The sequence below is a fragment of the Oryzias latipes genome, chromosome 4 (genome assembly GCF_053564925.1).
Source record: "Oryzias latipes strain Hd-rR chromosome 4, Olatipes_Hd-rR_3.1".
Taxonomy (NCBI): Eukaryota; Metazoa; Chordata; class Actinopteri; order Beloniformes; family Adrianichthyidae; genus Oryzias; species Oryzias latipes.
Genome location: NC_136240.1, coordinates 29,010,470 through 29,027,768, shown reverse-complemented (window position 1 = coordinate 29,027,768; position 17,299 = coordinate 29,010,470). Strand labels below are relative to the sequence as shown.

Below are 17,299 nucleotides of genomic sequence, written 5' to 3'. Positions count from 1 at the left end.
GAACCCCAAAAACTGGAAAAGTCTCAAACAAATCAAACTTTATTTATAAAATAGCGCTTCTCATGCGTTGCGCAGCTCGAGGCGCTTTAACATTAAAAACAAAGAAAACACACAATATTACAGCAAAAACCCAACCCACCATTTACCCTTCCCACTTCCCTCTGTTAAAACAAATTACCCATGACCCCCACGTACAATCTTCTGCCTTCAGCCAAATGTATTGATTCAGCTTATGCAGCGAGCTAAACACAAAGGGCTTCAAAAAACTCCACAAACTTGCTTTTCTTCTTTTTAATTTTGTAAAAAGATCATCGCTTCTCACAGGGTTCTGAATACATCAAAGAGCTTTGCTTTTCACGCATGCGCACCACTCCCCAACACGCAGCACGTGCCTCTCTTTCAAAAACCAAGCTTCCCACTTTTTGTGGCCACTTGTTGGCAGCGTAAGACATAAACTTTTGACTTTACAATGAACTTTTAAATCTTACAGTCCCAAAATAAGAGAAAATAACAATTAAACCCATTTAACTAATAACAAAACCATAAAACACTGGGGGAGACAGAACATACAATAAATAATGACTATGTAACTTCTTAAAAAACTTCTTAAAAAAAAAAGTAAGGCTTGGCTCTGCTGTGAGGAAACAGTATATGGGAATCTTTTCATACCAGGAGCCAGCTTGGCCATAAGAACATGGAACATGTATAACACTGGAGAGGCGATTAATGGGACAAAGCAATTTGCACGCTGTCACTAAATCCGTTGTGGGACTGAGGTCAGGTAAAGTGAGTGAGTTTAGAATTGTTAGTCCATGCAAACACGGAAACACTGCAGAAAAGGCTTTAACATGAGACTCTACAGCCTGGCACACTAGACAGAAGCAGCTGCATGATGGACTGAAAGTTGGCTCCAAGATTGTGCATACTAAGATGCTATTTTTCTTTTTCTTCAAATCACTAAAGCATATCAATATAAAAATTGGAATAGTAGGGCCAATAAAGTAAAAAGAATAAACTTGATTGAACCATTAGAAGCACAAAAAATAAAATATTTGACAAGAATAAAGTTATAATTTCATAAATAATAACTTAAGAATTTATTATATTTAAGAAATACAGTTACAAGAAAAATTTACTAAGAAAAGTTAGAACAACATGCGGCAGGATAGTCGCAGAGATCCATATTTATTATGACACTTGATACCTTTGATAAAACAAAGCTTCATGGTATCACCATAAATGATGGATTTAGTGAGCACGAAATTCGGAGAGAGGCTGACACTACCGTTGTTTTCAAAAAAGCATGTGTTTTTTCTTGTAAAATTATTACCTTTTTCCCATAATTTTACTAGTTTATTCTCGTAAAGTTATGACTTTTTTCTCTAAATGTAACGATTTTACACTTGTATAGTTTAAACATTTTTCACTTACATTTACTTGTAGATTTTTTTTTTTTTATGTTGACCCTCGCAAATAAACTTTATTGTGTCTTAAAATTAGAATAGAATTGTAATTCTAAACTTTATAAAAATCAAAAGGTTTCTTTCTTTATTTGTCTCACACTTCATTAAAATATAATTTAATTCAATTTTATTTCTACAGTCCAAATTCACAACAACAGTCATCTCAATGGACTTCGTACCAGTAATTGTAAAGTAAACATACAATCAAAAGGATCATAAATGGATACAATACAATACTTGAAAAACCAAAACTCCATCAAAACGGAGATTGCACAACTTTACTTCCTTTCAAGACACCGGCTTGTTTATTTTCTAAACTGTACATGTACACAAACAAGACCTGAATTCAGCATCATACAAAAGGGAAATGTAGCAGTGACCTCATCACAGGATTTGGCACCTTTCAAAGGAACATCAGGATGAGCCGTGATGGTGTGGGAACAAGTGTTCTGTGCTCTAATTAAGTTATAATTGAGCTGTTTGGCCAGACAGGCAGGAATCCTCGCCAAGTGCTAAGCCTGGGAGTGAAAATATTCTGCCCATGGCTAGTTGCGGCACAAGAGTCTTTGCCCAGATATAAGATTCCATAGGAAATCTGACATGTTCCAAGTTAAGGAAGTGAGAAAAAACTATGTTTTCAAATCTTAAATGTAACTCTTATTTCAAGTCAGTTCTGACAGTTTTCTTCTCTTTCTGTAAGAGGAACATTTTTCTGCATTTCTTCTGTACAATCCGAGAATGTACACTTGTTAAGAGAAAGCTCTGACAACTGATAGTTTGCCTCACATCAGTGACTTTTCAGACCTGCCTTTAACCTGTAATTGTCAACAACAGTAGAAAAAAAAAGCTGCCTCGTTCACAAAAATACTGTTTTTCAAGGTTGCACAACAGGCAAAGCAAAGGTGACTAATATTATTACAGAACAGGTTATTATGTGGTTTCATCCACCATCATTAAAGCAAGTTCCTCATTTAGGTTGGGAAAAATTAGTGCCTGCCGGGGAAATGGCCGAGCTGCAGCCAGTAAATGAACAGGTCGTTCTGCTTCTTTTATTTCCTTCAGTTGACCTCTGGGCTTTTAGATATTTAGACATGTTAGCGCCGCCATGCGGAGCACAACATATTCATGCTCCCATGTGTGATTATTGAATACCTGTTTTAAAATCAAAATGCTGAAATTCCAAACGCAAATATAGGCTATGATTTGAAATTTAAATTAAAGTACACCAATCAATCCGAATAAAATCTGTTATTGTTGTTGGTTTGGACCTTGTGTCCAAGGCAACGTTAACGTGCCTCGGGTCATCTGGCCCCTACAAGACAGTGCACTGAACCTTTTTTCTTCAATGATGTGATCTTCACTGGTGTCCATGGATTACATGAAATCCTCTCCAGCTTTATCATGGTAGGGATAAGACGTCAATGTAAGGGTGGGGTCATCTGGACCCCACAAGATAGCACAAGGGTTAGAACAAAATGAACATCTGCTCAGGAAGGTTGCTGCTCAGGAGAAACCAAGTGCTTCACTGGTCTAAAACCCCTTTTCCGTCATCTTCTGCAGGTTATATTTCTAACAGAACTACAGCCTTGTCCTTTTTGCCTTCAATGACATCTAGAAAAAAGTGATTTTAGCAGCAATTTAAAATTCAAAAACACCAGGAAGAAGATTTTTAAGTTTTACTTTTTAAAGTTAATTCCTTTTCTGGTTCATTTTACAATTTTTTAACCCTTTAACACGGGATATGTCACAAACGACACCTAAATGACAAATGCTCTTTGACCGATCATTACACTTCAACCGTTTACACGATCAACGTGAAGGTGGGCGTTAGATCTGAGTATCGGTTGTATCAATACCAAGGTGAAGTATTGATACTACCGTGAGGAGATCGATACTTTTGCCACCGTTTTTCTACAACACGCACAGTAAAGAGCTTGAATTTACCTGCAGACTTCATGGATGCCCGTTATTTATTTCTCTGCAGTGTTGCCAGAACAGAATAAGGACTAGCAAGATATGACAACCTGAAGGTCAAGGTGCTGTATTTATAGCCCTGCCTATTTTCTCTCCCATTTTGACTGCATTTTTTCTGCCATTCTATTCATTGTCTCTCACAGTGAAAAGAACAAAGATGGAATGCATTTAATATGACCTACCCCCAAAAATAGTGTTTTTTCTTTATAGAAATGGCATGTCCTAAGTCCGGCCCGTGGGCCAAATGCAGTCCTGTTTCAAAATCCCACAAGCCCGCAGACTACCTTTAAAAAATCAATAATAGCGACCCGCAGCACTTTCTAAAAACTGCATGTTAAATTTCTTGATTGTAATTGGCTAAATTGAGTTCTAGGCTGTTGTAAGGCTGTGGAAGCACTGTCTCTATACTTGTCTAACCCATTTCCAAAATGTCAACTGTTAACCCGAATTTGTTTCCTTTCGATAACCTGAAACAAATATTCAGTCTGAAGCCGACCCTGTTCCGGTACCAGAAACCGCTGCCCCTCTTTGCAAAAAGTTTGGACCCCCCTGTCACAGAGTCTTCAAGCTACTTTAGTTCTTGCAGCTAGCTGCAGGTCATATGCAGAAACTGGAGACTTTCTGTCAAATATGTAAAACACCATTCATGCACATTTCTTTACACTTAGTTTAACCTCACCTATTCTTAGTCAGTTAACATCATCACTTCTTTGGTAGTTCATAGGATGACCAGAAATAGAATACTGATGCAGAGTGACTCCGCCCTTTGATGTCCGTTTTTTGCCGGAGGATGTTGCTCCGGGTATGAGAGAGCAGGAAGGCCCCCTCATCCCGGTTCATGGAAGTGTGGGCTCGCTTTTGTATCTCCACCCCTCCGTGATCCATCCGCGGTGTCTGTTGTCTTCAGTGCGGAGGACTTTGGCCTTTTCTCAGTCCATGATGTGGTTTTCTTGTTTGCAGTGGTCCGTTATGGCTGATTTCATATTTTCTTGAACTGCCTGTTGTCGTCTGGCTCGTTAGTATTTTATTTGTTTGTGTCGCCGATGTATGATTTGTTGCAGGTGTGACATGGTATTTCATAAATGACATTGCATTTCCTATTTTGCTCGATCTTCTCTTTTGGGTGAACCAGTAGTTGCCTGAGTTTTTTATACGGTTTGGAGTGCTGATGTGATGTTTTTTCATGGCCCTTTGGATGTGTCCTGTTATTCCTCTGATGTACGGCAATGTAACCATTCCATTGTTTTCTGATTTCTTTGTCAGTTTCTTCCTTTCTGCTTCCTTGTATTTCCTCTGCTCCACCTGTTCCACCTTGTCCCTTCTTTATGGCCCATTGGGGATACTGACACCTGGTTAGTGCATTTTGTATGTGGTTTTTCTCTTCTGTTTTGTTCTCCCCGACCGTTACCAGTTCTGCACGATCTTATAAGGCTCTTACTACAGATATTTTGTGAGTGGTAGGGTGTTCCAAAGGCCATAATAAATATTGGTCTATGTGAGTTGGTTTCCTGTATAGTTTTATTTTTATGTCCCTGTTTTCGGCATGCATGATGTTTATGTTCAGGAAGTTGATAGAGTTGTCTTTTTCCTCTTCATGTGTGGATTTGATTTGCCCCGTATCGTCCATGGTGTTCAGGTGGTCTGTGATCTCCTGCGTGTGTCCAGATTTGATCTTTTCCAGAATGTCATCAACGTAAAGGTTGGACTGCAGGGCTCCGGTGCAGATGCTATTGCTTTCTTTTCCAGGTCCTCCATGAGGAAACCGCACATTGTGGCTGATAGTGGGTCACCCTACTGTCAGAAAGCCTTCCTTTTGCCTGTAAAATGTGTTGCGGAATTGGAAAAAGGTGGATGTAGTGGAGAATCCGTCCCTTCATCCCGGCAGCGGAGGTTAAATCGCAGATGGTTCCTCTGGCGTGCCCGTTTACGTTCCAGTTTTTCCAGCTGCCGGAGTTCACTCATGCAAAGTTGTCTCAGAATAATTCAATAGAGTTCATTTTGTCTACAAATTTAACTGTGTTCTTAAATTATTTTTTATCAGACAGGGTTTGTTTTTGTCAGACGCACCTTACATGTTTCGGCGGAATATCTTCCGCCTTCGTCAGAGTCGTCATCAGGTGGTACTGTATGTCGTCTTTAAAAACAGATGGTTGTGACTGAGGCGGAGTCACATGTCAGACTTTGACAAGTCATAGTCACTTGTCAAAGTCTGACAGGTGACTCCAAAAACAAACCGTGTCTGATAAAAAAAAATTAAGAACTCAGTTAAATTTGTAGACACAATGAACTTTTTTGAAAGATAAATTGTGCTCACACATTGCATTAGGCCAGATTTGTCCCAAAGTGTCTGATAAGCCAATGAATTAAAATTTATGGTGCGTTTCCTCTTTTCATTAGAAGTCTGCAGTAATGCACAGAAACAGCCCCTTGTGTTTTTTGCTATGGGGCTTTGGTTTGCCTTAAGTGCTGTTTTTAAAGTCTCACCTCGGGGCAAATGCTCCCAATAATTCACAGCGCATGCCTTTAGTTACTCACAGAGGAAAACATTCCCTCAAATGTGCAAGGGAATGCATCATGACCAAATCAGCTTTTATTGTTATTTTACTATACTTAAAAATGCAATCTAAGCAGAGTGAAAATCTAATTTTCTCTGAGATTTAAGATCTCAATAAAAATGAATCGATAACGAGAATAAAATAATCTGTTATTTGTCATCCACTTTTACAGAAAAAAACAAAAAATGTTGCCTCTTACTAGATAACATGATATATAGAAGTAACTTTTAAGAGTATTCTGATTCAATTGTCACAGTCTTAAGCCGTAGTGTCTATGTAAACCACCATAAGCAATTCGAGTGTTCAGCAACAACCAATCTTATAATAAGCTTTAGTGGTTTTCTTATTCTGACAAGGAATACATGTCTTTCTGCTTTCCAGCTTGCACCTGCTATTGATAATCAGTTAGTGTGTTAGTCATACCACAGCTCAGTTAGCAGCAAACTGATGCTAGCCAAAGACTTTAGAGACTTTAGGGTCATCATACGCAGTTAAAGCATTTGTCTTTTTGCCGATACTTTCTCTGTAAGGCAGAGACAGTCTGTCTAAAAAATAGCTTTATGCACTACTACCCAATGTGATCAGCTTATAATGTGATTTTTATAGAAGCAGGACACAGAGGTTGTTGATAATAGTTGTGATGCTGCTGGGAGGAAAGCCAGCCTCGTTTCAACAAGACAACTTCAGGAATTTGTTGCTCTTGACCCTCCAGTATTGACATTCTTTGAATCATCGTAACTCTTAAACAGTTTACGCAACTAAACTTCTAAAACTGAGAAAAGCAGCTTTGTGCTGATTGATGTTGAATACTTTACAGTAGTGAAGTGTTTGACGCAATTTACGTCAGTCCAACTGATTCTGATGACTTTGCAAAAGATCCAATGTTGTTTGTTTTCGTAGGCGAAACACAGACACGCTGCCGAGGTCACCCACAAGGTGAAAAAGCCAGTCCCTCTGAGATCGAGTCGTCTTAATTCGGGGATAGAAAAATTAACTAACGAAAATAACTCGTCAAAATCTTTTTTCTTTTGTATGCCAAGGGATATAGTTTACTCTGAAAAGCTTAGAAAAAGAATGATATTTGCCCTTTAAGCCTCAGGCTGCTTTAGCTTGTTCACATAATTAAAGTTTTTTATTTATTTTTTAATTTTTTAAAATGTTTATGTCATTAATTTCCCATTAACTTTTTTTAAAGTTGCTAGTTTTCTTTTTTCTTTTTTTCTAGATTTGCCGATTTTTCTTTTTATCCAGTAATCCTCATGTTTATTCATAAAGCTAAGTCAGATTTAAAGTCACATTTAAAGTCAAACATCAGAATATTTAAAGTGTTGCTAGTTTTCTTTTTTCTTGCTTTTTTTTGTTTTTTTTTGTAATTTGCCAATTTTTTTTCTTTACAACCTAAACATCTCCAGTAATCCTCAGCTTTATTCATAAAGCTGGGTCACATTTAAAGTTACATTTAAAGTTGAACATCATAAAAGGAAATGAAATTATGGAAAAATAACTTGGTAAACTTTGCATATTTCTACAGTGCTTTACTACCTTCTTAAAAGGCTCAAAGCACTTTCCAGTCACACTCCGACTCGCCCATTCACCACCACACACTCCCCATCTGATGGCAGCTCCTCTGTTGAACACTGCTGCCAACCCATAACCAACAGGAGCAAGGTGGGGTTCAGTGTCTAGCTGAAGGACACTTTGACAAATGGGCGTGCATAGCGGTAACCAAACCTGCAATCACCAATCAGAGGTCGACCGTTCTCCCCCTGCACCATGGCCACCCCACCAAAATGAAAGTGTGGATCAAATATGTGGCAGGCAAGAAGATTTGAGAAGAAAGCACCGACAGGGAATAAGCAGAGTTTGGAATGCAGAAAACAGGAGGTGTGGCTCAGATACATGGCAACCAACTCAGTTGCTTTGAGCAAGTGTCCCTCCTGAGACTGGTAGGTTGTCCAAATCTGCGGTTTAAGTCATACCGGAGACCTTCCTGCTTGACACTCAGCATAAGGGGTTGGATTGGGGAGTTAAACCACCAAAAGTGTGGCTGTGACTGCAGCTCACTCTTCTCCCAGGAAATTGATCAAATGCTGAAAATCAATTTCACACACCTAGATGTGGGACCCAATCTTAAGGGTTTGGGGAGGTAATCTCCCCTTCCCAACTCTACCCTGTCCGTATTTAGGAATGTAGTTACAGGGGAGAGGATTCCCAGTCCTCTCGCTCCGTCCCTTTTAGTCGCCTTTTACGACACGCAGGGAATACGTTGGTAGTATTCTTTACGACCCCCCCTAACCACAGGAGGTCAGGAAGGAGGTTTCACCAAGACTGATATGGGTGAAAAGCGAAATTTCGGAAGGAGCTGTGGGTGTTCGTGAGTGCATATGGTCCTGGCAGTGAGAGGAATGAAGAGGAGAGAGTGACCTTCTGGAATGACTTGGATGAGTGCTTGCAAGGATTTGGAGCAAATGTGAATGTAGTGCTGATGGGAGATCTGAATGCTAGAGTGGGTGATGAGAAAATTGAGGGTGTTGTTGGCGGGCATGGTGTTCCTGGAAAGAATGATAATGGTGAGAGACTGATAGGAATGTGCACTGAAAGAGAGATGGTGATTGGGAATACATGGTTCAGAAAGAAAGAGATCCATAAGTATACGTGGGTGAGGCAGAGTGGTGGAAGAGTGATTGACAAAGCACTGATGGATTATGTGGTGGTTTCAAAGGTTGCATGTAGTAGATTGCTAGATGTAAGTGTGAGGAGGGGAGAGTGTGGAGGTATGTCTGATCACTATTTGGTGGAAGGAAGGTTGCGTGTGGGTATGCCATGGGTGAGATCGAGAAAGAGTGGGGAGGCAAGAAAAGTTCTGAGAGTGAGTGTTTTGAAGAACAGAGAGAAAATGTGTGAGTATCAGAAGGAATTAGGTGGCAAGTGGAATATGGTGAAGGAGCAAATGGTTGTTGGAGTGGAGGAAGAATGGCAACAGTTCAAAAGTGCAGTGGTTGGAAGTGCAGAGGAAGTGTGTGGTGTGAGACGTGTTGGGGGTGGTCTAAGAAAGGGAAGTGAATGGTGGTGCGAGGATGTAAGGTTGGCTGTAGCTGAGAAGAGATGTGTGTACGAAGTATGGCTACAGAGAAAGGACAGGGAGTCATATGAGTGTTATAAGGAGAAGAAAAGGGATGCTAAGAGAGCTGTGCGTGAGGCAAGAGCGGCTGCGGACGAAAGGTGGGGCAGACAGTTGACTGATAATTTTCGAGAAAACAAGAAAATGTTTTGGAAGGAGGTGAAGAGGGTGCGAAAGGGAGTGTCGGGGAGGGAGGAGAAAGTGAAAACAGAGGATGGAAGGATGTTGAATGAGGGGAATGCAGTAAGAAAAAGATGGGCAGAGTATTTCGAGAGGCTGCTGAATGTGGAGGAAGATCGGGATGCTGTGATTGGGATGGATGGAAGGGAAAGTAGACTGAATGTATTGGGAGAGTTGAATGAAACGTTGATTACAGGAGAGGAAGTTGAGCAAGCTGTGGGAAAGTTGAAAGTAGGAAAGGCTGCAGGTGTGGATGGGTGTGCTGTGGAATGCCTGAAGTGTGGTGGAGCGATCGTGATCGAGTGGTTAGTGAGATTGTTGAATGTGTGTTTTGCAAACGGGCAGGTGCCGCTTGATTGGATGAGTGCGTGTGTGGTTCCCCTGTACAAGGGTAAGGGTGATAAGTATGAATGTGGTAGTTTTAAGGGTATTAGTCTGTTGAGTGTTGTAGGCAAAGTGGATGGGAGAGTGCTGATTAATAGGGTAGTGGAGGGAACTGAGTGTATGATTGGTGAAGAGCAGTGTGGTTTCAGGAGAGGTAGAGGGTGTGTGGATCAGGTGTTTGTTGTGAGACAGGTGTGTGAAAAGTTTTTGGCTAAGGGGAGGGAGGTGTTTTGGGCATTCATGGATTTAGAGAAGGCGTATGATAGGATTGATAGAGAGGCGTTGTGGGTGGTGTTGAGTATGTATGGTATTGATGGTAGATTGTTGGAAGGTGTGAAGAGTTTCTATAGACACAGTAGAGCGTGTGTGAGAGTGGGAAATAGCATGAGTGAGTGGTTTCCTGTGAGGGTTGGTCTGCGTCAGGGATGCGTGATGTCTCCGTGGTTGTTTAACGTGTATATGGATGGTGTGGTAAAAGAGGTGAATGAAAGGGTGTCGGGTACGGGTGTGAGCATGATAAATACTGACGGCAGTGAATGGAGTGTGAATCAGTTGCTGTTTGCAGATGATACTGCACTAGTGGCTGACTCAGAAGAGAACTTGGGACGTCTGGTTGAGGAGTTTGGAAGGGTGTGCGACAGAAGGAAGTTGAGAGTGAATGTGGAAAAGAGTAAGGTGATGAGGTGTACGAGGTTAAAGGGTGAACGCAGATTGAATGTGGCATTAAATGGGGAGTTGTTGGAAGAGGTAGAGTGTTTTCAGTATTTAGGGTCGTGTGTCTGTGTGGATGGTGGAATGGGGGGAGAGGTAGAGTTTAGAATGAATGAAGTACGAAAGATATGGGGGGGAATGAAGAGAGTGTTTGAATGTAGATCACTGGGAAAGGATGCAAAAAGGAGATTGTATGAGGGTGTGGTGGTGCCTGCAGCGTTATATGGGGCTGAAACATGGAGTCTGAAAGTGGCGGAAAAGAGGAAGCTGAATGTAGTTGAGATGAGATGTTTGAGGAGTATGTGTGGTGTGACGCGTATGGATCGTATGAGAAATGAAGTTATCCGAGAGAGAACTGGTGTGACGCGAGAGTTGGCTGAAAGAGCAGAGCAAAAGGCACTGGGATGGTTTGGACATGTTGAAAGAATGGAAAGGGAGCGATTGGTGAAAAAGGTATATGAATCTGATGTGAGTGGAGTGAGAATGAGAGGAAGACCGCGAATGGGATGGACAGAGGGTGTAAAAAGAGCGTTGAATGCAAGAGGGATGACTGTGGTGCAGGGGAGAGAGGCTGCTCAGGACAGGGATGGGTGGAGAGAGTTTGTGTATGGATGAATGGATGGGTGTGGTAGAGGTCTGGTCTTGGGATGAAGCGGCAAGGGGAAACCAGCCTTGGCTGAGGCCCTGCAGTGGAGGTGCCCACACTGGGCTGTGCAGCTGACCCTGGTGCAGTGTGGTGTGGCTTAGACCAGATCTCAGACCAGTCGCACGCACATACGCACACACGCACTCACGCACTGAAGGAGGAGGGTTTGGGGAAGAGACAGAGGGAGCTAAAATTGTGTGCCTTGTCTAGGCTACCCCACCTTGGTGGGACACAGCCTTGGTAAATAATAAATAATAAGATGTGGGACAACTAATTGCACTTTAACATTGAATTTAACTTAAGATACAGAAAAACGTACTATTGGATCATTGCAAAAGACTGACAACATTGTCCGCTCCAGTCCAACAACATCGATCTGAGTTTTAGGTTGGGCCATGTGTGGATACCTGATGCCAAGGGGAGAAGCTCAGATCCTGGCCCACAGCAACAGCTGGAGCTCTTTTACTGACCACGGTCATTTCAAATCACCAGCTGAAACCTGTCGGTGGTGATTATTCTGCACCGGCTGCCTGCATACCCACATATGGGATGCACTTAAGATGTGTAAATGTTGAAGAAAAAAAAAACAGCAAAAAAAATACCCTGTTGTAGTGAACCTTGTTTGGGTTTGTTCCATGCAGTGTGCTTGTAATTCAATGAGTTTTTTATCCTGGTGCTCCAGCTTCCCCCACAATCCAAAATGTAAGTAAATCATAAGTGGGGATGTTTAACAGATTTTAAGAGTAAGCTTTTTGTCCTGTTAAGCTTCATTTGACCTATGTTTACGTTGCGTCTCACCTGATTAGAGTTTACATAGGTTTGCGGTTTTCCCACACTTCTAAATAGATGATCATCATTGATGAAAATAAAAGTCTTTCATGAAATTCAACCATAACAGCAAAGAAAAAACTATTTTCTTAGACTCTCTGCTTTGCCTCACCTTTACTTTCCTGACAACTCAAGTCCTAAGTGGAGAGGAGCCCCTGGCCCCCCTGCTAACTGATGGGCTTGATGTGCAATTAATAGCCTGACACAAGTAAATGAAGCTAATAATGCTAACGGAGCTAGCATATGGGGCCTCATGGGGATCCAGACTCTTCTCACTAATTAAGATAAATGAGGCCCCGGGTTATGCTGGGCTATTTGCATTTCAGTTGGTAAAAGCTTTCGGAGAAGCAGGGATTAGGCAGGGACATGACTGTGAAAGATCAAACAGCAGAGGTTTTCAGTTGGAGGGATGGGAAGATGGAGGTGTTTACTCCTGTGAATGTGTGAGGGTTTGTGGGTGTGGATCTCCTGTTGGCTATCCATGATGCTGTCGTCAGATAAAAGGCTTAGAAGCAGAGGGGCCTCATGGCAGCCTTCAGCAACACAGACCAGCGTGCGCACATGTGTGTCCTTTGGTGATCGTTTAATTTTAATTGCTGCCAATAAGCCTGAAGGAAGTGCGTCTTCGAAAGGAAGATAATGTGATGTATTTGACTTGCATCATTGCTAGGACACCACCTAAATAAAAAAATAAAAAAATCTTAAAATAAATTATGGACTGCCTTTAAGAATATTAACTGTATTTTTACGGTAACTAAAAATTAGCATATTAGAATAAATAGAATAGGTCTTTAAAAATCCCTAAATGTAAGTGATGACAGAAACACATCACCTACTTGTATTTTCTTTTTAAAGTCTGTTGATTCTAATACTGTAAAACACTTTAGTTAAATTAGCCAAACTTTATAATGCAATAGTGCCTTGCTATAATCACAGATTTCTTCTTTGTACAAATCTGACCGCTTTTTTTGGTTTTGTTTTTCAGTGCACGGTGTTCTACGTCCTGATTGGCTGTAGACCATCGTCAATTGATCTCCTCCGAGCCGTGTCTCCTGTACAGAATGTGATCTGTTTGCTAAATCGACATAAGTCTTCAATCACAATCAGATCTTTGTTTTCATTCTATAATTCCGGACTTATTTTTATATGAAGGTTTAAACTTTGAGAATTAAACTAAGAAAAAAAAGCGTCAAAATGTTCATGCTGGTCTAAGAAAAGTATATAAAGTGTGTAGTGAGGAGTTTTAACATCTTAAAACACCTAAAATCCTGATTTGTAGATTTCACCTGACACAGGTTATTTTTAGAACATAACCTCTGCAATAAACGAGGGACCAATATATCACTTTTGTTAATGCATGTTCCCGCCGTGTTTCCAGATGGCACCTAGATAAAACTAATTTGGAGTGTCCAAACATTCTGGGACCAGAACAAAATATGAAAGTCTAGGTGCAAAAAATTAGACAAAACTGTCAGCAATGCATTAAAACCATTTGCATCTTATACAATATTTTGTCCATGCAGACTACGCTGATTTGACTACATGCTTTACTTCAGTTGTTGCAAATCCTTCCATGGTTAAAACATTAACTGAATAAACAACCGCAACCCAGCAGGCGCCAACATAATTAGTCGTAAAATACTTGTGTATTTATAAAGACCGCGTCTGAACACGTCTTTGTTGCTGCTATTGCTGTAAGGTTTTATTAAATGCGCTCGTAACACCATGGCCGTGATTGCAGTAGCTTCTTCTTGCATTATTGTCATTGTAACTATGCATTTCTTACTTGAGCGGATAGTAAGGAATGTCATTTTTATATCAACAACAAAGTGAAAAGACTTATTACCAAACAAAAATTTGCTGTTAGATTTAACTAATAAAACCAACTTTTGTTGTTATTTTTGACATTTGTGTTACATTACACTGGTGCTGCATGATTAAAGTTTTATGTGCATCTGTGGTCTATTGATGACTTCAAAATGTCTGTTTAAATCTTCAACATGAACAAATTAATTTCAGAACTATAAATCCTAAAATCACATTTTAGTCTTTCAGCAAATCATTTCTCTATTTGTGGAAATCCTCAGAATTTTCTGTTGAAACATATTTTCTTATAAAAAAAAAAATATGTGTTGTTTTATTTATTATTGTTTTTTTTTTTTTATGGAAAGCTTCTCATCACTGCACTTTTTCTGTTTTTTTTTTGAAGATCCACCCAAGGTAGATAGAGAAAACCTGGTCTTCTCCTGATGGAACACATAACTGACTAGTAAGTAAAGCTTTTTTTTTTCTTTCTTTTTTTTTTTTTTGAATAAACCTTGAGGTTAAAAAATGTTCCTGAAATAATTTATGAAAAACTTTGACAAAGCAAATAACATTTGCAGGATTAATTTCCACCATTAATATTCCTCTCTGGATTAGAGTGAGAAAAACTTAGTTGTAACAGTGAATTATTTTAATTCCATTTTACAAATAGTCTATTTGTTTAGTTTTCATATTATTTGTTTGTCAATATAATTAGTATTTAATCCTGCAGGATTAATATTAATATTCTGATTGTGATTGAGAGGTTTTCTTAAGACTTGTTTTGTTGGTGTTCATGGTTCTAGTTCTGTCCACGACACGCAGAAGAGGGATTTACTTCTAAAAGAGCTACATGGTTTTTCAAAGACGCATTCATTTCAAAATGGGTTAAAAAATAGACTGTGTAATAATTCATTCCCACCTTCAGACCCATAACACAGGCACCAACAATACCCACATTTCAAACATCAACTGAAGATTAGGCCAGTTCCAGGAAGCAAAACGTAAGACATGCTGAAATGTCAGATAAAGCATAAAGTGTGATTATGGTGTCAGGCAGAACAAAGAGACTGACTTCCACAGTCACACAAAGCATAGCAGTATTATTCTGGCAGTCTCGAAAGCCTGCTAAGCACCAGGCCCACAGATGCAGTGAGGGTGATTTCTTTATGTAAGATTGAAGGGAGCATTGTATTTCCCATCTTTAATCATGGATTGCCAACGATGATCCAAGTGGGAAAAACCGGACAATCTCTGAAACTGTGTGAACATCAGTTTAAAGTCATGAGAGGGACTATAAAGACGTGCAGTTATTGTCAGAAGTGAGCACAGAACAGCGGTGACTGTTGTTGGCTTTTGTTGTTGGCTTTTATTGTAGGTAGTTTTTACAGCAATTCACAAATGACACAAACAGACTTTAGTGTCCATTCTTCTCTGCCAGCTGCTTTTTTTGGGGTCCTCAAAGATCAGACTCAGGAAAACAAGAAATAACAATGACTCACTCACCCATCTGTTTTGAGGTCTACGGTGCTGTTAACAAGGGGGATGAAGCAATTTGAGCTAAAAGAACCCACTCAGGTTTACATCCAGAGACAGATGAAACACGGAAAGTGTAACCCCAACCTCCCACAGCCATTTTCTCTGCAAATATACATTTGTTTCATGGTGCTGAAAATCCCTTTAAAGACCCACTATGATGAAATTTGTTTTTTTAACATATTCTTGTGGCACTTCTTTCATGATGAAGAACGTAAATGAATGTAAAAAAAAAGACAAAAATTGTGTTTTGAGTAAATCTAATTCAAATCATTGTGAATCAGGAGCAGATGAAAAATGCCGTCAGAAAACACCACAAGCTCCCTTTTGCTTTTTTAAATTGTATTATACTGTATTTATCCCAGTATAAGGAGCTGTAAATATCGGGAGTGATAGTAAACAGATGGATGATGCGAAATGGGGAATGCTTATTTAACGGCAACGGTCCCGCCCACAACTCAGAGGCAAATTTCTAATGAACTCCTGACGCTTTACAAAAACTGTTCCAGAAAATTAAAGTTTTTTTAAATATTTTGGCTAAAAACGGCATAGTTATAGTTAAAAGACCACCGGGACAAAATCACAAGATAATCAGAGTGGGTCTTTAATGTGGTTTCCCTTTTATATCATTTAAAAAAAAACGCTTTTCAAACAAAGATGCCCACAGACTGTATTTGTGCTTTTAAGGACACATTTACCTGCAACTTCAATGAGATGAGTTAAATAGATTATTTGGGGAAATGACAAATAACTAGTTGCTCTCACTCCAGCCTTCTTTCTTCAACATGATTATGGAAAACAGGATTATTTAAGGCTCACAAATTTGTTTTGGGGAAAAACTGTAAGGAAAATGTTGGAATTTTACCATAATTAGACTGAGTATGTCAACATCATGTTTCCATGACGATTATTAATGAATCGGGGAAAAAAAAAAGTCAAAAGAGAAACATTTGTGACCTTCATTCAAACAGAGATAACAGGAAGACCTACTTTGCTTCTTCTACGACCCTACCAACACACACACACACACACACTAACACAGCATAATGGAACTATTTCGTTATGTATCTGGCTGAGATGCAGTTCAGTGTAGGTCAAACAGAGCTGCTGCTCTATCAGGCTTTTTATTTAATTCGTAAAAAAAAAGTCCTCTGGTTTGACTCTGAAAGTAATTATTACTAGGAAAAACATTCACTTTGATTTGCAAATTGCAGATAATGGAGTCATTTGTGACTCTTGAATTAGCAACATAATTGCCTTGGCTTTTTCAACACATTGTAGATGCTCAGCATTTTCTTTGTCCTCCTCCACATTTCCCAGACCAACTGATAAATCAAAACTGACACTGGAATACACAGAGTGACGTGTAAAATAAAGTACAACAGATTTTGTTTTAAAGATTTATGCACCAGCAGATGAGAAATACTACTTAGTACTAACTGGTCTATAAATTATGAAAATAATATGTCATATGAACAGCAACGTAGAATGTAAAAAGGTGTCCCTATTTGCTGAGGAAAAACAGTCAAAAGGCAGAAGCACTTTGTGAAACATGAAGCCTTTGGGGTTTCTAAAATATTCATCCTTGTTTGGTACTAAAACAAACCATCCTGAAAACTCGTGTGAAAACACATCTGTTTTTCCCACTTTGAGTCCTTTCAAACTACTTCTGCCTCAAATGCTTGACTTTGCTTTGCTTGGCTCCCCACATTGTGTTACAGTTTGTAAACTGTCGGGGGATTAATTACTTCATTTTTATTTGGAATATTTAGAACTTATGATGTTAGGAAATCCATGAATTGTAAGAAGTCAAAAAGCATCTAAATTAAAAGTTTATCTGCTTTGCTACTTGGAATGGAAAAAAAATCACTTAATGCTGTTTATTTATTTAATTTTTTTGTGAATGACAATAGAGTCATTTCTTGTTTCTGGAGTTTTTTTCCATTCAGCCAGCACCAGGTGCATTTTAATTTTTTTTTCTAAAGACCAAAATGTGGATGTAAAGGTTCTGTTTGTGCTGAAGACTGTAGTTGTCTCTACATGATGGTAAATACATGTAAGCATCTAGGACTTAGGAGACTTAGGAGTCTGCAGAAAA

General features: G+C 39.5%; 1 protein-coding gene across 1 annotated transcript in view; it reads left to right on the top strand.

The window, feature by feature from the left end:
* naaladl2 (N-acetylated alpha-linked acidic dipeptidase like 2) overlaps positions 1-17,299 on the top strand; it is a 520,425-nt gene that overhangs the window by 158,514 nt on the left and 344,612 nt on the right. Inside the window, exon 4 of the mRNA XM_020702830.3 lies at positions 14,072-14,131. The gene's annotated coding sequence lies outside the window, so the exon portion shown is untranslated. The remainder of the gene's footprint in view (positions 1-14,071; positions 14,132-17,299) is intronic.